At 40.6% G+C, this 27,486-nt stretch overlaps 1 long non-coding RNA gene across 1 annotated transcript in view; it reads left to right on the top strand.

Annotated features, from left to right (window-relative positions):
• LOC139596762 (uncharacterized) overlaps window positions 1–27,486 on the top strand; it is a 288,009-nt gene that overhangs the window by 85,415 nt on the left and 175,108 nt on the right. The gene's annotated exons all lie outside the window — the stretch shown is intronic.

Raw genomic sequence — 27,486 nt, 5'->3', positions numbered from 1 at the left:
TGTGAGGATCGAGTCTTAAATGTTACTTTGAGGCATGGAAGCTTCACAGTCATTTCCAAATATAGTCCACACAATTTGTGATTTTAAAAAAAAAGTGTTAATATGTTAATCAAAAAGAACATAAATTTTATGCAGTTACTCATAACTTTATACAATGATTACATGTAACTACACTGTTATTGCAGTCTCAAAATTACAGTATAATTATATTTAGTTAATTCCAAAAGCAATTGCTGCGTGGCCAGAATTCATTTATATAAACCTAGACTAAGCACTGAATTGACTAGGAAAGTGAGGTAAATCTAATTGAGATAGATTGAGCAAACCTAATCAGCAGGGATATTTAATGGCAAAGAGAACAAAGAATTAAATAAAGCAATGCAAAGGCTATTCAGAAGAGGGGATATATGAGATAATAGGCCTCTCCATCTCTGATGTCATGTCTGATTCAGTGAGTCATTCCCTCGTATGTTGTTAGTTGGCTGCCAGTTTCCATTATGTGGATATATACATATATATATGTATTTATATATGGAGGACATGTTTTGCTTTTATTTAATCCAGGAATTTATCCTGGTGTAACACATCTCACTTCCAAATGCTTTGCAAAATCGGGATGATGATTAAAGGCATGTTTGCTGTCCCACCTCATTTATCATTAACTGTTAATGATCTTGTGATTCTGATGAGCCAGAACTCAAATTCCAGTTGTCTAAGAAAGGGGAACTTATGTGTTCCCCTTTCTTAGACAACTGGAATTTGCTGTGGGGTACTCAAGACCTGAATGTGGCTGAGAAATGCAATGTGGAAGCTATGGCAATTACACACTCCTCTCACGTGAAGAGGAGTCAGATGAGAAGGCCAGATGTGAAATCCAGAGTATTAAATACCATTAGATGGTTGGAATATGAATCAAACCAGAGGCTGTGATACCCTGAGAGCTGAAAAGGACCCCCAAGACCATTCCTGTGTTTCCCACTCCGAGTGCAATCTCCAAGGAGCTGCTGGGGAGCCCGAGGGCTGTATTTAGATAGATGTTATTATATCAGCTGATAATTTCCAGTTTGCAGAACACAGTTCTGACCTCATCCCTTGATTGCATCCTTTGATTGCCTCCCTTGAACCAGCTACAGAGAAGATGGGAGGCACAGAGCAGCTTTCCATCAAAGAGACTCTGCGTAGCAGGATATTGAAAGGATATTAAGATGGTTTTAATGTAGGGGGAGGATTTGAAGTAAATAACATATAATGATTTTTTTAAAAGAAGGAAATCTGAAAAATCATCTTGTAGGTTCCTGTAGGTTACTTTCACTCTTAAGAGCTGTAAGTTCATATTGATCTTCCTGTTAGCACACACATGAGGTTTATTGCCTTACAGTTCTTTATACTTGTGTGTTTTGGTTTGGGGTTTTTTTGGTCTTTTTGTTTTGTTTGGTTGATCTGTCATTTACTCCTGTAAAACATCTAATTTAATATTTTGGTGCTAGGATTTCAGTTACCTGTGTGAACACTGCTTCATATTTCGGAAACTTTACAGCAAAACTTACTTGTTTTATATATAGCAGCATTTTGCAACTGATGAACTCAAACACCTTATTTTAGAAAGAATAAAATGACGTTAAACTATGCCAAAATAGGAGGAGAGAATATGCATGGAGGAATTTTCATCTACAAATGAGCTGTTGAGAGGCAGAAAGAAATGGAAATCCTATTTTTGATGGCAGAAGCTGTAGTACTGAAGTGATGAATCTAAGAAACTGTAAAGAGGCAGATGGGTTATGTGCATATCCTGGAAATTTGACCTCCTCTGGATGAGAGAGCAGTGGCAGCTTAAAAAGTTGTATTGATGTTCGGGGGATTATTTTTTCTATATGAACACTGATCAATGAATCCACATGTTATAGTTCAAAAGGTTGCTTTTTCAGTGAAACAAGAACCCAAATGTTGTGTACATTGTAAAGTATTCGCAGAGATACACAGCAAAATAATCTTTAACCTTAGAGAAGTACTTGATAGAAGGTGGAGCAGGGCTTCCTCTGGGGATTCAGGTTTTCTCTAAAGTACTCCTACCATTTTGGATGCTTGTGTTTAAAAATTTGTTTGAACTTTCCTATGATTTTCTTTCGTGGTGTTTGTTTTAACTGAGCATGAAAAGATGGCACTACCACACACCTTTGTGTTGGAATTAACTTGTTGAGGGGTCATAATCCAGAGTTTACTCGAAGTACTTCAGTAAATTTGTTGACTTCATGTACCCACCTATGCTCTACTCACTGGAGTTTGGGGAGGAGCTGAAAACAAAGGCTTTGGGGGCTTTGCATACATGTGGTGCATTTCTCAAGAGTTGTGGTCGCGTGAATTTAAGCAAGGTGCTTGAAAAACCCATCCAAGTGGCAAGTTGTGTTGTATCAGTGCTTTTAATATCCAGATCATTGACCTCATACATTTATGGTGTGTGTGGTCAAACAGTAGGGCAGAGAGCTGATGGGAATGACTGATAATTCCAGAGGAGTCATTACAACTTAATGGTGTCAACATGTACTACTAGGAGGCTCTTAATGCTTGGAACATCAATTTACACTCCATGTAACCATTGCATGTCAACACAGACCACAAACCTTGTGTGATGCTCAGGCCTGCCACCAAAAGACACGAGGCTGTGATAGTTTCCAAGTTATCATCCTAATGTTTTGGTATTCCCTGGCTGATATTAAATCCCATTTAGACAGGGAGGAATGGTAACAGCCCATGCACAGTTAGCTGAGAACTTGAGTGTGAAACTCAGCAACGCTGATAAGCATTTACACAAGTCACCCACTGAACACACTGAAATAATTTGTGCAAGCAGTGGTTCAATCCAAAAGAAACTGGGTTAGATAATAGCTGCAAAATACCAAATGTTGTGCTGTGCTACCAACCCCCCCAGTACATTATGAATTTTTACAGTATCTGTGCATCTGTACACAGATGGCACAGAGAATTATGTCAGATCTGACACCACACAGGTCGAGAATGCCTAAATGACATTTTAAAAGGTCCCCAAAACTCCCGTTTGTCATCCATGTGAGAAACAAAAGACCTTTAAATCCTGTCCCAGCCCTACTGGTGGGCTCTGGGCACATGCAGTGGTAAATGCTGGAATGCAGATTTATGGCCTCTGTGTGAGATGCTCCCCTAGAGCTGGAGTCAGCCCCCCAACAGCCGTGTGCTGCCTCAGAGCAGGGGGAACAAAGGTGCACAACTGCGGGTCTGGCTCTCAGGACTGAAGCCCCAAACACCCACGGCTGCTGCTGCTTTGAAGTAATTTTGGGGTGCTCAACACAGATATAAATCAGGCACTTCTTGTGCTTATTTTCTATGACTTTCTCTCGTGGTACCACAGGGGTAAATCTGAAATAATTCCAGCAGGTTGAGTGTAGTTGCTTTAGATTTATACCCACATAAACAGGGGCCCTATTTGTCCATTGTTTCTAAAATACGAAGTTCCTCTTTCATATCAAACTTCAGCAACTTATTTTATATTCCCTTACATCACATTTTATCACAGCTAATCCAGGGATATTGTTTCTCTGAGTAACAAAATTGTTCTTTAGTGCAGGACCAGAGTAAGGGATATTGTGTCTTTTAGACATCACGTATAGCCAAGAAGATCTAAATGAGAGTTAATAACCATCAAATGTGTCTATTTCCTTTTCCTATAAATTAGAGCATGCTTTCCTACTGAATTTTGCAAGAAGGAAAACAGACTCCCTCCTGCTGATGCGGGGAAGCAATGCTAAATCTCCCTAAAGATTCACTCTGGCTTCTTACAGCTGTATGTTAGTACCTTTTTATATGCAATTTTACTTCATTTAGTCTTTAAGGTTGTGCCTGAGGTTAGTTTAAAAGGTTAGTTAAATGTTAATGGATGTTAATGCTGCAATTAAATTGTTAAATCAATTGAAAACTGTGGCTCCATCTCTATCTGTGTTAGTGCCGGCCTGAGTTGCATTGGCGTATAAATTAAAAGCTGTAAATCTAGTGAAGTCTAATTAGAGACCAAATTTCTCATTTATCTTATTTTCACAGGACTGTAAGCACTGATAGATAATCAACGAAGGGCTAAAACTTTTTAACATTAAAAAACTATTTTATCTATTTCAGGACTCAGGTGACTGATTATAATTCAGATCCAATTACTGTAAAAGGTCATATGTGAAATGAAGTTCTTACAGACACTACAAGTTTTATTTTACAAGTTTGCATACACTGCTGCACCATCTACATCCCAAAAAGCAAAAGTAAATACACTGTAGGAGATGATATAAAAAGGCTCTTCAATTAGCCTCCCTCATGTAACCCTTTGAAGTTTGTGATTTTAGTACATGAGCACAACCAGGCTTCAATCCTACAGCTCATCTTTAAGCTTGCCAGCTTATACATGTGCATGAGAATCCTGTTGGTTCTTGCCTTCTGTAAGTAAAAGTAATTAGCAAGACGCTTAAATACATTTGCCATAGATACAGAGACACAAATTCTTGAATTTGTGAGAATGATTATTTCCATTGTTACGTTTAAATTAGCTGCTGGCAACCTGCCATTTAGGAAAAAGAAAGAAAAAAAAGCCCAGGCTATTTTATCTAGCAAGGTCTTGAGGAAAAGGAAATGCTGATCTTAATCCAACTTGCAGTGCCCCAGTTTTGAGGGTGTTTTCATGCATTAAAAACACATGGTACTTAATGTTAGTTCCTCAGAAGTTAAAAGTGAAATTTAATCATGCTGCTTCTGTTGGCTTATTTTTCCAACACTCCCTGTGATTCTCCAAAGTGTAGATCTTAAAGCTGCAAAAAGGCCAACAACAGATTGCAGCATGAGCATAGGGAGCAGCATCAAGACTCATTAGTTTACAAATAAACCACAAGACAAATGTTTAAAATGTTTGTAGGTTCCAAATCACAGTTCTAAAATTGCATCCTTTTGGTCATGTAGGAGTGTTAGAAATGTTACAGTTTTAAATGTTAATTTCTTTTTTAGTGACTGTTCTTGGAGCACTTGGGGAAACAAGTTTTGCTTTGGGAAATAAATAAAAAAAAAAAGCTCTGTCCTAACCAATTAAGACTTCACAGAAAGAAGTCATGAGCTCAAATTCTGCTAGAAGGCCTTCTTGCAAGGAAGCATCAGCTTGTGTCCTTTCCAGTGCCCAATTTCAACATTCATTAAAACACGAAATGAGATCAAATCTGAAAATGAATTGCCGAGTGACTTGAACGTTCTGAACTTTTTTTCTCTCCTAATTTTGTCACAAATTCAGATCTTCTAAAAAACATCTTGATCACAGACTCTGCAGGAAAAAAAATGCCACGTTGTAGCATGTCCCCTACGGCAAATAAAAAGATATTCTTGTTTTATTCTAGAAGGTGCACAAATTTCCTGACAGCATTTTCTTTCATATTTGCATCATTTTCAGTATTCAGAGATGTGATTTACCAGAGTGCACCCCCCAAAAATGTTGTAAATGAATAATGAACAGTCAGATATCTAAAGGAGTAGGAAGACCTTTTGTGTACTATTTTGTTAGACAGTGCTCTTCCAATTATTTTGATTAATCTTTACAATAATTATTTACCCTTTTTTGTATCATAGGTGTTCTATATCTTCATAAGATAGGAGTAGGACCATTGCTAACAGGGGTCATAAATCACTTCTGCTAAAAGTATTCTCTTTAAAATTGTAACTTTCTTTTCTTTCACTTCCTTGGTAAGAAAAGACAGCAAGGAATGACAATTCTTTATACTAAGTGCTCAGAGTAGTAAATAGTTGCCTTATAGCAAGAGATGGTGTCATAAAAAAGGATATAAAAATAATAATAGTTAATCATTAAATAGCATGTTTCATCCATAGAAAATGGAGCTCTTAGCAAAGATGACTAAATAGCCCTATCCATTTCCTTAATACATCTCCTTCCTTTAATAGAGATCTGATAAATAGAAGCCAACTTTATCTCACCTTGAAAATAATAGTCTAGTTACACCAAACTTTCTCCACTACTTTCTGAAAATCAGGTTTTGACAAAAACAGTGCTTGATTGGAGTAGACATTTGAGACAAAGTCAGAGTCCTTTCTGTGAAGGAAGGATCAACACAGACACAACCAAATTCATTGTTGAGTCAGTGACTGAACTCATTGTGAAAGAGAAGCTGAAGTTAATACAAGGATTGGAGAGATCCAAGTTTTTCCTATTAGATCTGTGGCCTGTTGAATTCCCAGGGAATTCTCTCTTGGAAGGTCTTGTAGGCTGGGTGGTTTCTTTGCAGGTTTCTTTTTCTCTTCAGTTGTGAGGTCTTAACTGTGGATAAAATGCTGGCTTTGGGAATGGGTTTCTGGAGTGAGGCATGGAAGAAAGAGATAGTTCCTTGGGAAATTGATAGAGAGGTTGTGGGCTGATGTCAATCCCAGTATTTGTCTTTTGAGGTGATCATGAAATTGAGAATGTAGGACAAATTCCAGTTACACATTTGCCCTACTGGCTTCTGCTGTGTGTGTGTGTGATGGTAGATTTTCAATCTCATGAAAACTCACTCTGGTGTGCATTTCTAAAGAACCTGAATGTTCTCCACAGATTAAAGAACGTGTTCTTTTTCCATTGTTCTTGCCTTGTTGACTTTATTGCTGGTTTTGCTTGTGTTTTGGGGAGCACAGGAGTTCCCATCTTGTTTCATGTGCCTTTGCTATACCCTGCCATTTCTGAACATAACAAAAGTATTCCAGTATCATATTGTGGAAGGGCAAGATTCAGAGCATTTGGAAGAAGGATCCTCCATGTTGATTATTTCAAACTTTAGTTTTCTAATTCTGTTCTGATCAAGTACTATGATTTGTCCAGGAAACCTTTTTCTTTCCTTTCTCTTTGTCAGCATTCAGCTTTCATGTAAATTTTGGTGAATGCCAAAGGATGTGCCTTGATTTTGTGACTGGGTCAGATGTTGCTCTTGGTCTGTCAGTTTTCATGGCTATACTGCATATTCCATGATATTTTGGGGGACAGGTGTTAGATGCCTGTGTGACTGACATGGTTTTATCAATTTACCTGAGTGAGTCAGTCTGACAGTGAGCTGCTATTTCTCTTGGGTGCTGCAGTGTTGGTTTGGGGAACTAGAGGAGTGAAAATTTTAGAAATAATTTTCTGCTGGACTTGAAGACAGTGCAAAACCAGCCATCACTGTCTGTGCAGAGAAGGGGAGTGATAGGAAGGCATCATTTCTTTTGGTGGCAGTTCACACTTAGGCTCATGCAGCAATATCATAAACCTGTGTCCCAAAGAGCAGCTTTTATATTTTGTTGCATTTTGTTGGGTGGGTGTGTGCTTACTGTTCCAAACAAAAAATCCTGTGGCAATATCAAAGAGTTGTCTGTCAGACTGGATTTTATCTGATAGTCCCCACCCTGCCTACTGCTAACTTCAGCAGGATTTCTGTAAATAGCTTGGTGCTATTTGCTTGGTGAGCAAAAGCAGCTCTAAATGTCTGGATTAGAGCACTTGTAAGAGAAAACATTTACAAGTCTAAGTTTGTTCCCCAATGGGTAATATACTGGGAGGCAGATAAAATCATCATGCAGCTTTTCATGACTGGCAGTGTCTGGTAACACAGCAATGAATGTGTAGATAAAAGAGAGGCACCAGAATAGCGGGGACACTGCAGATCAGCACTGAGGCACATTGATAGAATTACTGCCTGCAAAGGGAACCTCTGCCTGTGGATATCTGACACTCATCAACATTGCCATTGTCTTGTTTTCCTGGGAATCAGATATTAATTTTACAAAGACTAAATTCAAGCTAAAAACAAGAGAGATAAACACATTCTATTTCAGCTGTCTCATTTAAGCCTTGTGATGCTCGCAGCAGAGCTGGAACCTCTCCAGGTGGGTAACTTGCTTCAGCATCTACGTGAGGATGATGAGGGACAGAATGTGTTAAGCAGAAAACAAAAGTACAGGGAATGTTGCCCATCCATTAGGAGCTGTTAGTGGGATGGCTCCTGGGAGAGATTCCTGTCTGTGACTACCCGACCTCCAAACTGTGATGGTAAACAGAACCCGAGAGCAAGGCAGATGACGTTTCCTGATTCTGGAGACATCAGTTCCCTGTGAAAGTCAGTTTTATTTAGGAAACAGTGGGTCTCAGCAGCTCCCTGAGACAGGAACACCTTTTTCCTTTAAATTTTTATAATTTTGGCATTTTTCTGAGGGAGACACATTTGTAGCATGATGGTGAGGAGTTCCCCTTCCCTCCATCCCTCATTCCCCAGCCCTGGGCAGGCAGGAGCCCTCCTCTCTGGCAGCAGGGTACAAGGTGGCCGCTTGCAAGAGGGACTCAACCATTTGTGCCATCCGGCTGTTCCCAAACAAGCCAGGCTCCTGCAAGCCTTACCAGCTGTGACTAATAGTGAAGGGAAGGGGGGAAAAAAGAAAGCTGCTTGGGCCTGCAGGCTTCAGACAGGCAGGCTCTGGGGGAAACAAGAGAAAGCCATTAACTAACCACAGTATTATCTTGATTCTCTCAGAGAAACGAGCTAGGGACAGCTAATGAACTAGCCTTAACGTTTCAAACTGAATGCACCTCTGGGAGCTCTGCTAGAACAAACAGTGTGACAGATCAATGCCTGATGCCTATATCAAGAGAAAAGGTTATTTGCCTCTCTGAGGAATTATAGGATTAGTATGATACACTTTGTATCCTCTTCAAAATATGGGTTCATATGCTGTGCTTATTTTCATTTTGTAAGTTGTAAACTCTATTACTTTGAGCAGTAAAAATGAAATCCATTCTTCTCTTCACCTCTCTTCATTCCCAGGATCCTTTATGTCGGAGAGCCTACACAGGCACTGTTTCCTTGTTGTCTGAACTTTGCCCAAGGAGACACTCACCTTTAGGAAGTTTTTTTAAAAAAAAATCAGTTTAGAGCAATGTCATTTGGTTGGGACCCCATGAAAAATCTTGGTAGGAGACAGATTCTTAATAAAAGGCACTTTGTCCAGGGAAAGTTTTGCTCAGTTTATTTTGCCGCCACTGGTGTTTTCTGTGTCCTTGCACAGTTCCATGTGTCCAATCTTTAGCTGCCCACCTCCAGAATGGGACAGTGAACCTTCCTTGTTGTTCCTTCTTGTCTGTCTTTGCTGTTTAGATTGAAAACTCCTGCACAGGATGTTCTTCCTACTTGTGCTGTACGTGACACGCTGGCCGGAGATCCCTGGGGGGAGTTTTTGATAATTTTGTTGATACAACAATAACCTCAAAGCATGACACATTTTGTACAAGAGATTAAAAGAAATGAAAGGGAGAAAGGTGGGACCTGGAAGATCATGTAAATTTTACAAATAAAACCTTATAAATCATATACCATATAAAATTTTTAGAATTGGTAGATTTTTGGGGCTGGGAAGAGGTCAGGCCAGGTTATTCTTCATCCTTGTGCCTTGTTCTTTGATGCTTAGTGTGATACCAAGCCAAAGGGGTAAACAATCCAAGACCTTCTCAAAAGGAGGCAGAGTTATTTTAAACTGCTGTGTATGATTTCACTGTATCCTTTGATATTGGCATTTTTCTTTAAAGCCAAAGCCCTTGAAAAGTTTTTGATCAATTACTTCATTCAGGAAGCTGCTGTACATATTTAACCATAGGTACAAGCTTTGGTCAAGCTATCAAAGTAATTTTCATTTTTACAAATTATTACTTTAATGGGAATTAGATGAGGAGTGAATTATTGTTTCTTAAAGAAAGTAAATCTCCAGGCGATTTGTCAAGAGATAATTGTCTGAGTATCAGCATTTAAGGAAGGTTGCATTTCCTTCTAGGAAGGAAACATGTTAAATGCTGAAATTAAGATAATATTGTAACAGAAAATGGATCAAAATTAGCTTTATCTCCCCCAGTAGTACCTAGGAATTGAGTCAGAAAGTGATACAAGTATCCCAACTTAATTGCTTCTTGTCAAATTCTGTTATCTGTATTCTGGTTCAGTAGCTCTTACTTCATCCCTGCTTCTACTGATGTCAGTGGAATACACATGAAATAAAGAGTGATTCAGTGTGAGCAAAGCCAGCAGAATTTGGCCTTTTGAAGTTGGTATGAGCTTTCCTATTGACACCATTGGAGATGAGAAATTGTTCTTTGATCATCTTCTGAAAACCACAGTTGAGCTTTGTAGGTTTTATACCAAGCACAGCATACTATTGCTTGGTTCAGGACAGGTGCTACAGAATTCTTCATTATTCTTCTTCATTTCTCCTGGATCTTCTAATCTGTCACAAACCCCACTGTTAATAGGACTTCTGCAAGCTAATGTGTTTACTTTTAGAATTCATTTTCTAATGCAAATTTCCTACAATGACTTGAAAAAATCATTAGTACAAAAGTAGAAAAAAGAAAATTATCAGTTTCTGAACAGGTCCTTATTTATGTATTTTAAGTCATGCTGATCCTTCTGTAGCCATTATGAATTGGGGGGATGAAAATATTGTTAGGGATGTCACAAGGTCTGAATTTATTCTGCATGTAAGAGGAGGAGAGTTGATTATTTCAGGGGATATGGAATACAATATTTTATTTTCAGTCTCTTTGTGTGTGCAGTCAGGCAAAGCTCTCATTCACAACTGAGCTGGGAATTGGCCTGGTCATAATGAAATGGGAAATCTGCTGGTCACTGAAATTCAGGCAATATGCATGTACAAAGAGGAAAAAGTCTAGATTGCTATAAAATGTTGATGTCCTGGAAAGGGGGATGGATGAAGTAATTCCTGTTCATCAAAGTGTTTGGAAAGCCTTGTGAAGCACAAGTATTTTAGTGCAAGACAGTACCAGAGCTTATTTTGTTATTTACTTCAGAAGTGGTCTGAAACACGTGGATTTTACTGAGGTAAACTGTCCCAAGGAAGCAATTAATGGTTATCCTTCTCTTGTCTTTTTGACACAGTTTAGAAGCAGAAACAGATTTCTCAACAGTTCCTTCCTGCTTTTCACTGACTGATGGCCATGGCTTCTCCAGACTTGGGCTCGTTGTAACTTACTGGTGAAGTTGTTGTGGTTGTGCCTGGCTGAAGACAGGATCAGGGCAAGGTTTTCAAAGAGAGAGATCAAAGATTTTGTTGCTTCTCACAAACTTTGCCATAGTAACTTAAGTAGAGGAAATTGAAATGTTTCCTTTTGTCGCCATGCACACACTGCCTTTTTAAAGATTATCCTTTTTTATTTTTTTTTCCCTCAAATTCCAAGTAACCAGAAGTATTTGATAGCAAACTGGTTTGGGAGTGACACTGGGCTATTGTATCAGCCCAGCTCCTCCACTGTGGAATCACAGAATAGAATCATAGGAGCTTAGGTTGGAAAAGACCTCTGAGATCATTGAGTCCAGCACTGCCACGTTCACCACTGAACTGTGTCCCCAAGTGCCACATCTGCATGTTTGATGCCTTTGTGTTACCACATTCTGCAGCTTTCTGGGGAAACACAAAGGAGCATGTGAAATCTCCCCAACTCAGTGTTTTCCAGCCAGACTAACTGAGTAAAAATTTGGTCCAGATTTCTACTGAAGTTAAAACTAACCCAGGTGCTTACATGGGCTCTTAGTTCTATTTTACTTCTTTTTTATTTTTTAATTTGATGGCCCTGCATACAGCCAGTTTTTTTTCAACAAAAAACCCCATTCTCTTTTTCCAAATATGTTTGAATGTGTCTTCTAATGCAATTTTCAACAAATCTACAGTCTTGCCAAGTAAAAATTTGGCAATTTATAAAATTAAAAAGAAAAAAAAACAAAAAACCAGCAAACATTTTCATTAAGCTTTGCCTTATACCAAACACACAAAACATCCTTTTTAACGTACCACAAAGGTTTTGTAAAGTTTCAGGGTATTAAAAGGTGTGTTTATACAATCTCTTCCTGTCTCTTGGACAAAGTCAGTTCAAAAGTCCTTATTTATACATTTTTCAGTGGTCTCATCTTTCCTTGGTGTGGGTGACGCAGCTGGGGAAAGGTTACCCAGTGAGAGCATTTGCTGTATGGATGAACTTGTAGACAATGGCATATCAGGGAGCTTCTAAAGGAAATATTATATGGTCCATCAAGGCAATCTCAAATTTCCTGATTGCATATATTTAAATAGGATAAGCTCCAGTTACCTAAGCACTTGTTTTGGCTGTAATGGAAAATAGGAGACTAATGTGTGCCATAATGCCTATCTCACCCCAGCCCATCAAGGTATATGAAAATAAATCTAAATATCTGTTATTAGAAGAATGGGAATAGTGGGTGAAGAATTGAAGCTACGTGGCTATAGACAGAAAAAAAAATTAACTGGGTCTGGTTTAAGATTATACCTGTCCATTGAATACATTCATCAGTGTCTGGTTTTGTATTTCTTCTTCCTCATGATACCCCAGATAAGAAGTGGTAACTAAGTCTTAATGGTTTTAAAACTTTCTGTCTGTAACCATAAAGTGACCATTTACAAATTGGAATGCATTGTTGAGTGGGGATCCAGTTCCTTTCTCTGCCAGACCTGTCCATGCAGGTAGATCTCTGAGTTAAGAGAACAGCAGACTGTTGAAAAGGTAGATTTTGTGTGTGTGTGTGGTTTGTTCTTTTTTTTTTTTTTTTTTTAGCAGTGTGCACGTTAGGAGTTTTATCAGGAGACAGCTGCTTAGAACAGCTGTCTGCTTATGTGCCCATCTTAGGAGAGAATGATTAATGAATTCACTTGGGCAGTGAGAAACTCAGTTCACTGATCCATAGTTTCAGCACAGGTATTGATGTGAAACTAATGAGAAATTTGATGCTCAAATTTGAATGTTTATTCCAATTACCAAACAACAGATCTAAATTAAAAAATAGCTTGAAACCTTAACCTTTTATTAGTAACACTGAAAGCTGAACTGTGGCTCTGCATCCTGTGGTGCAATCTGAGGACTCAATGCACTACCACCTACATTGTTTTGGGGAAGGGAGGGAGAATGGCTCCTCCTGATTGACTCTGCTCCCACTACCTGATAATTGGAATCTTTTTCCTTCCACTCCTCCCACTCCTGTTTAATGTGTATATTTTTCCTAGGAATTAGAACATGTGTTCAGAACTGAGCTGTAGGCATCCCCTACAGCTCTATTAAAATACTGCATTCAGTAAGTTCTCTGAGCTATGGTTTTTATCTGATTGTGGTGTGGTACATGGGAGTCCCAGCTCTGACCTGAAATGCTTTCAGTCTCTGTAAGCAAAGGATAGAGAGAAAAGGTAGATACAATCTTTAGCTCATTAGCAAGTTAAGGTATGGGGAAATTAAATGACTTATTGAAGGTTATACACAAATTTTGTGGCAAAATTGGCAATCAACCATTGATTGCTGCTCTTTTAGTCCTGTGAAGAATTGCTGTTCTCCTTCCAAACTTTTACAGTGTTTCTATCAGAAGGGATTAACAAGAACTCTTGGAAGTTAACTAGACACACTCAAGTTATCCTGTCAACTAAAACCTGGTGTTTTTGAGAAGGATAAATACTTCTAATTTTCATACAAATCAGTGGCAGTTTTTAACTCTCTATTTTGCACTATCAAATTATTTAAAAACAAAGTTCAGAGGGGGAAATTTAGCATTTCAATCCAGGAGTGTTTCATAAAAGTACTTGTGTCTGAGCAAGATTTTTTTTTTTAAGAATTTATTAACTGCACATTCAGGACTGAATTTGGATGATCTCAATACCCTTTGCTTTAGATGCCTGCTGTGCTGGCTTTTACCTTTTCCATTAAGTTATTCCAAAATGTGGTGGCAATTCAGTTTTAATAGAAACAAGCCAAGGTGCTGAAAATGTGCAGCAAACACTGCTAAATTCTTCACAACTGCTCCTTCAAATGTGCATAAAGCAAATGGAAGATGTCACACTGACCACTGTTCAAGGAAATCCTTAAGCAATCCAGATCCTTTTCTAGAACTTGGGTTCTCAGGAATTTGGTAGCAAAACAGTACTGGGGCAGATGCTGCTTGATGCCTGTAAATATCCCAGCAGTGTCACCTTCCTACACAGCTGCAGCCACCAAGGGATGGTGGCATCCGTGGCAGCTGCTGTGGTCCCGTCCTTGTCCCCTCCCCAGGCATTCCCAAAGCTGCCCTGGCTCTGGGAGTCATGGCATAATGGCATATGTCTTGTGGCACTTGGCCATGTGAAAATTGCAACCTCTAGGTCAGGAAAATGATGTCTAATTGCAGATTTTAGGTCAAGCCACGTGTAAAGATAAAGGAGTTGTTTGCAAAGCAAACAGACAATAAAAGTTCCGTGAATTTTTTGAAATAACCGTGTAGATTTGGCTGAAATTAAAATTAAAAATGAGTGTTTAAGCATTATTTTTAGTTTTTTACGACCATGAATGAGCTGTAACACTTTTCAGTTTCAGCCATCATAGAACTATGTTCCAGGGACTGGATTAATCTCCCTTTCCTACTGAATTTTAGGAAGACACTTTGTGCAGTTGCTAATGTCAGCAGTTTATCTTGTCAGTGGGCTAACTTTTGGTGATATACACTTATTTGGGATTGGGATCAGTGAAAATCCTTGTTTCCTGAGGAAACTCCTTGCCCTGGCAGTCACTGGCTGTGAACAAACACACAGAAGATCATGCACAGCAGACTTTGAGGGCTCCTGTGCTGGGACACATGTGGTCACCAGGTCTGCCTTCATGCATATTTGCAACCTAAAAAGAAATTTTCATGGACTGCTTAAGTTAGTGAAGAAAGTTCAAGCATTTTTGTACATTTTTATTTAGTGTGTGTGGGGCTGGACCTACACTGGCAGTACCAGGCCCTGAATCTGCAGCTGTGTGTTCACAGGGTACGATTCTGTTCCTTTTCTCCCAAGGTCCCTATTCATTTCATTGCACAATAGCCACTGGGAGGATTAGGGCACAATTTCCATCTTGTCCCATTAGTTATTTGTATTTCAACATCAGCTGGAGACCTTTGTCAAGAGCTAGACCTTGTTGTACTTGGTGCTTTGTATATCCATAGCAGAAGGCATTTCTTTCCCCACAGATATTACAGTTTATAAACCTTGAGGTTTAGAGAGATCTGCTCTATGACATACATAGTGACAAACTTCATTATTGTTTTAAGTCTAGCTAATGCCTAGAAAAATGCTGCTGGATCAGTCAGAAAAAGAGCCTTAATTCCCCTGCTGGGTCTTTCCCTGTTGTGTCATTTCTTTGTGAAAAGAAACCACTTCAATTTTTTCTTCTTAAAATTTTTTTTTTTATTATTTTCCTCTTTTGAATCTGAAGGTTTGGAGCTTCTTGGAATAAAAAAAATTCTTTAAGCCTTTGAAAAGCAAAGAAAACTTTGAAAAGAAATGACCCAGTCCCCTGTTTGGTTCACACCTATCTGGTCAAAGGGTTCAGCTCTCCGTGGAGGCTCCCAGACCTAACAGCAGTCATGCGGAACCTGTTTGCTGCCTTTCAGGCTCAGCACTTTCCAGGGTGCCCCATCTCAACACACCTGACATTTCTGGCCTGGCAGCCAAGAAGAATAAAACCTTTGGGGAGTACCTAAAATTAAATGACTCCTTTTGGTCAGATCAAGGTTGTTCACTTCAGTAACTCTGCTGCAACTCTGCCCTTCTCTCATTTACTGGCCAGGGAGAAGCCTTTTCGCCCCCTTGCCTCTTTTTCTTTTAGGGGCTTTAAATACAGTCCTTAAATGCCAAGACTAAGAAAATAAGCTTCATTTTATGAAGAAATTAATGAGAAAATAATCAACCCCTTGTCAATGTTCTCTTATTTTAAAAAGCATTGTTTGTACATACGTCCCTGTATAGATGGCAGAGAAAGCAGAGCATCCTCTTGATTTATGTAAAGCAGTCTCTTGATCTGCCCCCTCTTTAACATGAAATAAATTAAAGTCAGAAGGGTCTTCTGCTCTTTGTTCTACAGCTTTCACAAACCTCTCAGAGTTTGATTTTGTAGGGGATCATAGGAAATGGCAGAATATGCTTCTCCCCATGAGTCTTCCACTTCAGTGGCACTTACATCTCCCAGGCTAGCACCTACCAGTTTATCTGCATGCTTTGGTCAAGGGCCTTTTCAAAATGGTCTCTTAACTGGAGGAAAGGCCTTGCTCTGCAGCTTTGGTTCTGTAGATGTTCAAGTGTGAGCCTGACTGACTGAGTGCAGCAGGACTGAGAGCTGCAAACAAGGCATGTGCTGAAATAAGTTGTTCAGGTGGTTTGGGTGACAGGAAACACACGATGTGTGAGTGGCTGTGCTGGCTGCTTCTGTGCACCAGGGCACATTTCTGTACCTGAGCATTTTCCTGTGTCCATAGCCACCATCCCTGTGTTGTTCCTTTGCCACCTGGCTTCATTTTTCACCTTTTCTTCTCTCCCCCATCCCTTTTGATCAATTCCTCCTTTCTCCTTTTATCCTTTATGGATTCTCTAGACTGGAACACAACTGAGTAATATTTGCACATGAATTCAATTTTTCAAGCCACGATTTTATTTTTGTTTGTCCTTTTTTGGTTGTTTTGTTTTTGTTTTGTAATGGGGAGGAATTATATTGCCTGAGTCTAGTTTTAAGCATTTGGATAAAAATTAGGGTTAAAGAGAAACAGCATGACAAACAAAATGAAAATTCTCATCAGTGCCTTTCTTTAGTTGGATTTTCTGCAGTTTTCTACATTGATGCTACTCAGTATTATAAGCCAGCCATGTGAACTCCTGTAAGGATCATGGCCCAAACTACACTTCCATTTCAAGCTGGAGTTTAAACTCTCTGATAGAAGGTCACTGGATGTGTGTTCCAATCTTGTATGAGGCTACATCACCTGGCTCTTCCTGAAGTCAGAACCAGTGCAGAGTTGAGGATCTGCTCCAAGTGCTGCAGGGGCCAGCCAGGGCTGCCCCTGCTGATGCCACTTTGTCCCTGCCAGGCTGCAGAGCACTGACTCTTGCTCTGAGAGTCCCAGCTGATTTAAAGTTAACCCTTTAACAGCCCTTGGGTTGTGTTGCTTTCTGAGGTGAGTGACATCCCCACTCCTGGGACAAGGCACTCGGTTGTTCTCACTGAATTCTGTCCCAGCAACCCAAAATATTTTACCAGGTACTGAGCTGATGCTGCTCCCCAGATTTAAGAACTAAAGAAAGTGAGTGTTTCCCCTTAGGGAAGGTCTGAAGAGCTGCTCCACCATTACCAAAGTAGTGCTTGTTTGCCCTGATGATGCTTGATTGTCTTGCTCTTCAAGACATGGATTTCTGACACTCCATTCCTCTGTCTAGGTGAAGTTATGTTGATGGTCCCATCCCTACTTCTGCAGCATAAAAAAGGGGTGCCAGGACCCCTGCAGCTGTTATTGTTATTAACCCTTTCACTGAACAAACCATCTCCAGCTTACACATAGGCTAATAAATTAGACATGACAATAGTGTTGCCATCCTTTACAGATATTTTCAGATTGGAAGAAATTGTGGGGTTTTTTTGAAGATGACTTTTTTTTTTTTTTGTTAAATCCCCCTCCCTCCATGCCTTGATAAAGAAATAGTCAAAAAATAACAAAAGAAAAGGAAAATTTCACATTGCATACAAAGGAAGACAAAATGAAGCTAAGAGCAATTAGGCTGGTCAGATGAATAAGCTGCCTAGTGAGGTAGCTGAGTCACCATCATTAGAGGTGTTCAAAAAGCAGGCCAGATAAAATCCTTGAGGGGGTCAGAGTGTATGGGAAAATCCTGCTCGATAGAGGAGGCTGACCTGCCTGACCCAGGAGGTCTCCTGCTTCTTCTGCGTCTCTTTATTTAAAAACAGCGTTGAATTCAGGGAGTAACAGAGGAAAACAAAACCCAAACCAGGTGCCTGTGTCTGGTAAACAGTTTTCTTTTGTTCTCAGTGCTGAGTTGTGAAAAAAAAAAAAGAAAAAAGAAAAAGAGAAAAAACAAACCCTAAAATAAAAAATGTATGTGTGCTGTTTGCAGAAGTGATGTGATAAAAGATCTGTGTCTGCTTAGCAGAAGGATGGAGCATCTTTCAGCAAACCTGACAGAGCGTGGAGGGGAAATTCTTTCAGTGTGAGGAGCTGGGGAGCACAGGTGAGGTTATGCACCTGTGCAGCAGAGAGAGAAAACAAGCATTTGCTCTCCCAGGAGCCTTCTGGGAGCGGGCCTGAGCAGCCCACAGCAATCCTTTTGGAAATTCAGTGCCTTCCCCATTTGTGAAAATTTGACCCAGTGCCTGTGGCTCTCAGCTGTGCATGAAAACAGAGATGGAAGCCTGGGCTCCCAGGGGCAAGGTCCAGCATCCACACACAGGGAAATCCTGAGGCTCGTGTTGCTCCTCAGGTCAAGCTGATGATCAGCACTGGCCGTGAAAAGAGTCAGGCTTAAGGCAATAAAAGTTTAGGGAATTCCCAGAAGCCTTCAGCACAAACACAAGAAATACCCCTTCAGTAAGAGCAAGCCAACAGCATCTCACAGAAGGTGGCTCAGTTCATCCCTGATGGACTTCTCCAGGCGGGCTTGAGAGAGGACAGGAGTCAACTGCTGGGGGCTCCATGGGACAGGTTTCTTTTTACTCCAGCACTTAGGCTTTGTAACACTTCCTAGAGCTGCCTTGAACCACCCATGGTTTCTATAGTTTAACTGCCTAAAGTTTGTGGTCTCAGCTTGCCAGGGCTTGAAATCTCTTCCTTCCCTGCCTTCCTGTGTCTGCTGCTTTCTAATGCCACTGAGGATTGATGGCACCAGACAGGGGATGCAACTGCAGCCCAAGACTCCAGAAATGCAGGTGCATGATAGCCTTTTTCTCCAGGTTGCAATTACTAACATGAGTTTTACCTCTGTAGGACAGCCTTGTTGCTGTTAAGAGTGGAAATGCTTTCTCTGGAGTGCCCAGTTGTTACAGAATGATGAGATTTCACTGATAGGAAAGAAAATAAATGAGGAGAGTGTTTTTCTGTCTTCCCACAGCATTACAGTGAAAGGCAAGAAACAGAGGGAAAACAATTTTTTTGTTAAATGCAGAACTTTGGATTTATTTTCTGCTAGGCTTCAGCTAAGGTGAAACCTCCTTATATATCCAGTACTTTCTGAATGCAGAATAATAATAAAATACCCTGCATTCATCAGAAACCTTGCCATACTTGAGTGAAAAGAGTGGGAGCAGTAGCTGAGTCCTCAGATGTTATATTCTTGCCACTGGACAGCACTGCTTTCCTGCTGGAAATGCAGTGGAAAATGCAGGTATTATCTGCATAACAGGAGCTGTGAGCACAACAGAGCTCTGCTGTTTTGCAACAGTTTGCTGTCAGAGCCGTGGGCTGGAGTCAGTGTTTATCACTAAGTTACTTCTCAGGAACTGGGCCAGATCAATACTGTATTCTTTCAGCCCTCTCTAAACCCAGCAGGGAAGGCAATCACAGTGGTGCAGAACTCTGCACCTTCTGGAGCAGATCAATACCCTGACAGTGCTAAGCTTTGTTCCCTCACCAGCTTTAAGATGTTCTACATGATTGCTTAACGGTTTGTTTTCTCTTCTCCCTATATGACAACACTGCTCCCTTCCTGATCTTTCCTAATAACATCACTGTAATTGCCTTGACATGAAATAGCAGCACAAACACAGATGCTTTGCTTTGAGGTGTTTTATCTCTTTATGAACGTCCGTACTGGTTGAGGGTGTTGATTTCACTTTAATATGAAATCAGAGCTTTTTTTGGTATGTCTTGTCTTATCTACATTGTTTTACTAAACTTGATTTTACTAGGCTGATTTTGGCTGTGAGGATTGCACTCAGAGGTTACATTGCACAGTGTTGTAGATATAATATTATGTACTGAGGAAAAAATATTAGCTTAAACCTTCTGTTGCTCAAGTCTGTTTTATTCCAACTCCATTCAACCATATCTTGTTCATCTCAGAAATATTGTGGTGGAGTTACCTTCCAGCTTGTGCTAGAATCAGCTTCCATCTTGTCCAAGCTGGGTCTAGAACTCCTGCCCCACATTTCTCTTTCTTGATTTCATCTGAAGCTGCAGAACCTGTAGTTGTTCTTCAAAACTACATCTATTTTTTTCTTTTGGAGAAATGATTGCATTGTTATATAGTGTTAGATAATATTAAAATCAGTATTAGCCATTGCAAATGAGCAGTTTTTTCTTCTAGAACTGGGAAGGGGCTTTAATTATAGAAAATTCCCATTCTTGAAAGTGTTCAAGGCCTGGTTGGATGGGGCTTGGATCACCATGGTCTAGAGGAAGGTGTTCCTGCCCATGGTACAGGGGGTTGGAACTGGATGATTTCTTGAGGTCCTTTCCAGCCCAAACCATCCTCTGATTGTATAGCACAGCATTAAGAAACTTTCCCTGCTGATGCAGGGAAAATGGAGGATTGTCCTGAAGGATGTTCCACATTGCACTTGCCTCAAAAGCTCTTTAGTGGTTCTCTGCTGCCAAAGATGGGGCCGTTCCCTGTGCTGAAAATATCAAAGAAAGGGCGATTCAGAGAAGTCCTTGCTGTTGAATTTGGACAAGTGTCAGTCCAGTGGGAGTTATTTATCAAGGATCTGTGTCTTCAGAGCTGTTTCACTGAAGCACTGGGAATTATCCCTCGATGCCAGTGGAAATGGAAGAGGGATTTTGAACCAGGAGACAGCGTGCTTCTCACGCCAGAGCTAGCTGTGCTTTGGAGAGTGTCAGACAGGATGATCACACTGCTCCCTCCTCCACTTCTTATCTGTAAGTTTGTAGTTCTTGTTGGACAGACACACAAAGGGAGTTCTCCCCGAGACTTTGAACTGAATTACCACTTCATCACATGAAAACCTCCCGTCCTTAAGAGCGGGCCCGCGGGAATGTTGCTGTTTTGCTTTGATAGTTGACTTCCGCTCCATTTCCCAGGTAAAGCATTAATCCCTCACAGCCCTCTCCTCATTCTGAAGGTCTTTAGCCACAGTTCTGTTAGGCTTTGAAAAGCATGTTGTAAGGAGTACAAATGAGAGATATGCTGCCTTCAAAACAGCTGCTGCCCACTTCTGCATATGTGTAAAGTAGCATAAGATATGCAATTTGTAGGTACTATGATTACTGGCTTAAGGAGAAGATACAGCATTTCTCAACATTTTTGAGACATTAATGCAATTCAGCCAGGCCATTTTCTGTAATGTCTGGTTCCCTGTATCTGATGTATATTTTTTTCATCTCAGACATAAAGGTAAATCCTTTTCATTTACATAAGCGGGCTCTATAAACCAGATTACCCGAATTAATCATAGATATTTAAGCATATTACATTGCTCTGTACCACAAGCTAGCATTCCTAGAAGGTGGATCAGAGATAAGGGTCCCATAAATTACTGACCAAATCCTTTAGTCCATCAGGCTTTATTTCCACTAAAATCAGTTTTGCTTGAGTAAGACCTTCTGGATTTGGCCCTGATACGCTTTTATATTCATAGACCCTTCAGATACAAAGAAAGCTCCATGAAGCAGTTGTATAATTTTTTTTTTTCTGGTCTTAAATTTACTGTTTCAACTAAAAATATAAAAATAAGCTGTTTTTTAGTAATGGTGCTTTTAATAATAAACAGCCATATCTCTGTCCTGCTAGGCTTTTATAAGCCTTTTAGTTTTTATTTAACGTCTCCATTATGATATTTCCAGTAAATCGTGAAATGTGAAAAGCTGGCTATTTTACCCTGGGTAAAATAAAGATCTGTGTACAGTTATTCTTGAATATTTTGCCTCTCTGCTTCCTAGAAGGCTCCAAGTTTCATCTGTCACTTGGAGGCCAGTTGGGCTACTGGCAGCCAGCATGCTGTTACATCTGAAAGTATAGGGAATATTCGCCACGCACGGCTCTTTTACCCTAATCAGACACTGCAGATGCATCTTGTCAAGAGAATGCACCTCATGCTCAGAAATCAAAGGAAAGTGACTTCAAGGAGGACACAGCAGCACAGCAGCAGCTGACCCCACAGCAGACCCCACAGGCAGGTCTGTCAGCAGCAGCGAGGAGGAGGAGGGCAGGGAGGATGAGCTGACACCCCGTGACACTGCTGCAGAGACTGCTCCTGCAGCTGGCATCTGGGGCCTTCAGCTGCCAAGGTCAGGGGGCCAGCAGCTCCCAGGCCGGGCTGGTGGCAGCAGTGTGTGTCCCCAGCCTCAGCCAGCCTGGCTCAGGGCTCGCAGGGACCCTGCCAGGGGCTGGGGACACACATGAGGGGCACACATTCGGGCCAGGAGTGAGATCAGTGCAGGGTTTTCCTCACCAACTTCCCATAAATAATATTTCCCCCCTTTCTCATTATTTGTTTGTTTTCCTACCTGAGTCTCGTCCAGTCAAAAATGTTTCCAGCAGAGAATTTTTCTCTACTTCTAGTGCACAGACATATGGACATACTTTTAAAAAAATCGTTGTTTTCATTTCAAGCTCCCTTTTAAAAAAGGATTTGGCACTACCTGACACAGTCCTTACTCTGAGAGACTGCTAATGATTTCAGCAGGGTTTTTTGTGAGAACTGCTGGCTTTTATCATATATTGTGATTGCAGTGGGGGTACAGCAGCATCTTTATTTCAACAAATCAGAACTCTGCAGTTCAGAAGAGGTTAATAGAACAAGTAGCATTAAAGTATGTTTAAAAGGTAGAAGGATATGGAAAAAAATTCTTTTTCATAACATATTTTTTTATATTGTGGCTTCCTTTCCTTTGTCAGAGAAGCTTCAAAAGTCTAACCTAATCTACCCTCTGGTCCATTTCGAAGCCCTGCAACCCTTACTTTCCCTTTGGGCTAGAAGCAGGTTTTGCCAAATTGTGCCTGCTGAACCAGAGTCCTCTACAGAGAAGGGAAGCCCAATTCTTTTCTTTTTTTCTTTCTTTTTTTTTTTTTTTTTTGGTGATTGACAGCTTGCAAGGACAAATAAATCTCACTTCTGCTTCTTCTTCATATCTTATTAAATATGCTGCCTTCCACAGTTTGCTTAAGATTGACATAGGACTGGAGAAAGAGGTCTTGTGCTGCCCTATTGTTTTTTTGCAGTCCAAGATTTCCCCATTTATCTGTTCCCTTCCATTTTGTCCATATCTTCCTTTATCTTCATTGCCTAATAGGAGCTGTGATTCTCAGGTGGCTCTATCCAGTGCTGTGGGATGCAGTGCAAGAGCAGTGTCACAAAACCACATTTCATCTTCTTTATCTCTTAATTATACACATCCATTTCATCTCTTAATTATGCTCTACCCAATGATGAAATCAGGACTGGCAGGTTGGTTGTAGCTGGCCAGTTTTGCTTCCCTTTTAATGGGGTCTCCTTCAATGCTGTGGTTGACCAGGTAATTGAGACGAACACTGACCTTCTACCACAGAAGCAGAGAAAAATTCCTATAAAATCTGATCTTTCTGGAAAAGGCTGTGCTGGAAACCAGGATGGGGATGGTACAATTAGTCCAACCTGTTTCCAGTTGTCACCATTTCTAGTGGCTGTCCTGAACCAAACAGGGAGCAGACTGGGTGCCCCACTTCAGGGTAAGCACAGATTTTAGGACCCTGTGTCTCTTTGTTGCAGAATGTCCAACAAAAATCAGGACATGAATGTGCCAACCTCTGGGATTTCTGTGATTTGTAGTTCATCTACCATTTTCAGACTCTTCTAACAGTAGATGCCCTTCAAAATTTAAGAATTTTTTTTTCTTTGGTTCTGGTCTACGGGGTCTGCTCACTTTTGTCTTTGGCATTAGAGAGTAATAATGAATACTGAGAATAATAGTGAAGAGACACATGTTAATCTGCCAGGGAAACTCAGCAGTTTCTGAGTTGATCTGGCAACAGAATTACTTTGTACCAAAGGTGTCCACAAATGCTGAGGCAGATACTTTTGTCATCATTTCAACTTGGGATCTTGGGCTTTGGTTCTAATCCAGTTTTCCAGCGTGGCTCAGAAATGTGCCCAACCATTGTCATGCTGAGCAAGGGCTCCCAAAACAGAGAAACCCAAACAAGCCTGCTTTGTTTTGGGAAGTTCTTGGAAGTCAGGATGTCTTAATTAGTGCCTCCTTCCTCATGGCTGGTTCAGCTCTTTAAAGGTAAAGAAATGCAAATCACGAGAAATGGGTTTCAGGAGATAAATATGGAAATTGAGAGGGAGGAGGGAGTGCTTATGTCTGTCCTGCACAGGTAAATGGAGTAAAAGCAAAACCCAAAAATGAAGGTCTTGTTTTCAAAGCCCAGCACTTTGGTTCTCTGCCTCTTCAGCTGACAGAACGAAGGATGGGATAGTTCAGAAGCTGATAAATTAATTTGGATAGCACAGTGTTGTAGTTTGAGTCAGTTAGAGACTTTGAACCTAAAAACAAGTGATGCAATATTTCCTCCCTCTGTTCTGTCCTTCATTATTCTCAGTCCCACCACTGAGAGACATAGGCAGTTTCTCTGACTGTTATTTCAAGTTCTTTTCTCTCTGTCCAGTGTTATATTCTAGCATCACTGGAGACTTCAGGATAGTTCTGATGGACTAAGCTAACTTGCAGTGTATAGGCAGGAAAAAGCAGAACCACTTTTAGTGATGAAGATCATTTTTATGAAGACCACCAATAAAAAAAAAAATAGTAGAGAGAAAATTGGCAGAATGTGGTCTTGACTGTGTGTGTTTCTCCTAATATCCATTGGCAAAAGTAGAACACTGACCTGTGGGGTGTTTCTAATGAAGGGAGAGGAGGACAGGGTAACAATACCTTAAATTTTGTGGCTATGTGCAGTCTTACCATCAGGATGAAAGTTCAGTAATTCACAGTTCACAAAGGCCTTCTGTATTCTGAATTTTACCAACTGCGTTCTTAATTTATTAGTGGTATCAAGAAATTTTGGTGGGTCGGATTTTCTATGAATTTAATCAGTACCAGGATTTTCCTGTAAGTGATGCAGAGTGCTGTCCAAAACCAGGGTGGTTACCTGATGAGTGATCTTCTGCTGGGACTCTGCAGTCAGGTGGGAACATAAAGCTACCTTGACAGTAGCAATGGTCACTGCAAAATGAAATCTGTTGCAGTAGCTAAACTGCGGCCATTAGATGCTATCACTGGGATTTGAAATTAAATTAAGCAGCTGGAATGCCTCCTATCCTGCTAACATCATCAACCATATCAAAGATAATCACTGCTTCTATTACTGCCAGCACAGGATGCGGCTGGAAGTAAAACTGCCGATTATCAGATCTCAGTTTAGCCAATTTTGACTTCCAGTTCAGAGATTTGAGTTGTCAAAAGGGACATTTAAAAAGAGATCAGTGCCTTTGAAGTAATAACACACAGGAGCCTGGGGGGCAGAGTCACAAAACTTCTGTACACTGGGTGGACTAAAACCACAGAAAATGCTTCCTGTTTTATAGGGGTGCAGGGAGAATATTAAAACTGCAAAAGCTGTTCAGACTAGGATGCAGACAGTCTGATGGTGTCAAGAAAAAGCCTTATTATCTCCTCTGCTTTAGTGCTGTGGTAATGTTTTTTCCAGGAATATGAGGATTCAGGGAAAGGAGAAGTTCCGATTACTAATTATCTTCATATTCACATTGCTGGACTCTACATTTAGGGCTCTGCTCTGATCTCTGATGTGTGGTTGTGAATTACCACAAGCTTTGAAATAAAAAGACCCAAACACACCCTGCTGCTCTTGTGGTTGAGACTCTCTGTGAAATATGCACTTAAATACCTGGAGCTGGAGTAGCGATGGGGGAAAGTCACTCATCCCCAGTTCAGTGAGGTTCTGTAGCACAATCTCCACAGGACTTGGAACATTCCAGCCTTAGGACTTACAGGGCACACAAAGCCTCCACACTTTTACACCAAGGAATAGTCCTGGAAGTGGAGATCTCGTGGAGAAAGACTGAAGAAAACTGAACAGAGCAGGGCATAAAATCTTAACATTTCTTGTATGCAGTTTTGCTTCTCCACTGACCCTCACAGTTGGGAGTAGGATTCCACAACTTTTAACAGCTTTTTCAGGTTTGAGGAGTACATCAGATTTAGAAGAAAGATAACCCAAAGTGCAACGAAATGTTCGGTATTTAAGATGAACTCAGTTAAGCATCACAAAAGTTTATTTTCTGTTGGTGTTAATTCGTAATCACAAGGGTTTGCTTGGATCCTGATGAAAATTTCTCTTTCAGAAGGAAAAAGTAATGTACCTCTGTTTAAAAACATTGTTTTGATCTGGTCATGTGCAATCCTTTAAGGGAACTGTTGGTGGAGACTGCAGGAGAAAACAGTCTAGTCCTTTCATCTGTAGCTGACTGTCACATCTTACCAGGAAAAGCCTCTTAGCTTTATCAATTTTAATCCCCCAAAAGGAATTTTTGTTTGACAAAAAAAAACCCACAATTGCTTCTTTGTTTTCAGTTCATGGGCACTGTGAGGTTGGCCCAGTGTAGGATCTGGTGTGAAACCTCCCAAGGTTTCCAGGCTGTGTCAGGCTGGTCAGTGAGGGACCTGCTGGGCAGGAAGGCTCAGACTGCAACAAAGCCAGGAGAGACCTTGGAAAAGAAAGGTTTAGTTCATCAGTGGCCTTCTCAGTAGCTTAGAAGGTCAGCTCTTCTCTAAACTGTGTCAGCATCCTTGGAGAGCTGGTTAAAGAAAATAGTATCATGTGCCTTTTACAGACAGAGGAGAACAGATCCAGTGCCCTCTGAAGCTAATTCAGTTTCCAGGTGATATGAGCTGACACTGCCTCACGCCAATCCTGAGGCTGTGCATATATTCTGTGCTAAAACCCACATGGAAGGAGTGATTGAGTTGTCTTAGACTCCAATCCCCTTAAATGCAAAGCCCAACTGAGCAGGCTTTGTATTTGGTAACTTAAAGGGCTCAGAGAGAGCAGAGCCCTTGCCCACTTACAGCTAATAGTTTTTCATTTTTAGTAATGACCTCAAACGTTGCTGTTTTCACCACCCCAAATAGCTTTACAATTAGCAGCCAGTCTCAGGGCCCATGCCATGACTGCTGTGAGGAATAAATGCAAAAGAGCTGTAAGCAAGAGGAAAAATTTCTTTTCCCAGGTGCCCCATACTAGTTTTCCCCCATGTTCACCCCATTCTAAGTGGGTATTTTGTCTGCCTAAGGGCACCAGGGTTGTATCCCAGGCAACACTGGTCTGATATTTTTCCACTCTCTGTTTTTGTGGGCAGCTGAACCCCAGCAGAGATGTTCTGGCTACGTCACAGCCACCCCCTTGCATGGTGGCTCTCTCAAGAAAGAAGCCAAATTTCCAGTTTGATTGTCTAATTTGTTTTTTAATAATTGAGACAGATTGCTTTTTGCCTTTGAGAATGGGTCCTTGTGTGCAGTCAGGTGAGCTGTTTGCTATCAATGTCTGCTCTAGTATCAGATAAGTAGAAAACCCCCTCAACCTGACAATTCACTTGAGAATAATCTGATCTGGTTTGCTTTGCTGTTTCCTCTTGAAGTGGACAATGGCTTTTCCCCTGTTAAAAAGTTGACA

Source organism: Agelaius tricolor, unplaced genomic scaffold (genome assembly GCF_023055355.1).
Source record: "Agelaius tricolor isolate 1412-34295 unplaced genomic scaffold, bAgeTri1.0.p SCAF_16, whole genome shotgun sequence".
NCBI classification, from domain to species: Eukaryota; Metazoa; Chordata; class Aves; order Passeriformes; family Icteridae; genus Agelaius; species Agelaius tricolor.
Note: the sequence above shows the minus strand (reverse complement) of the source record. Positions and strands in the feature narration are given on the sequence as shown.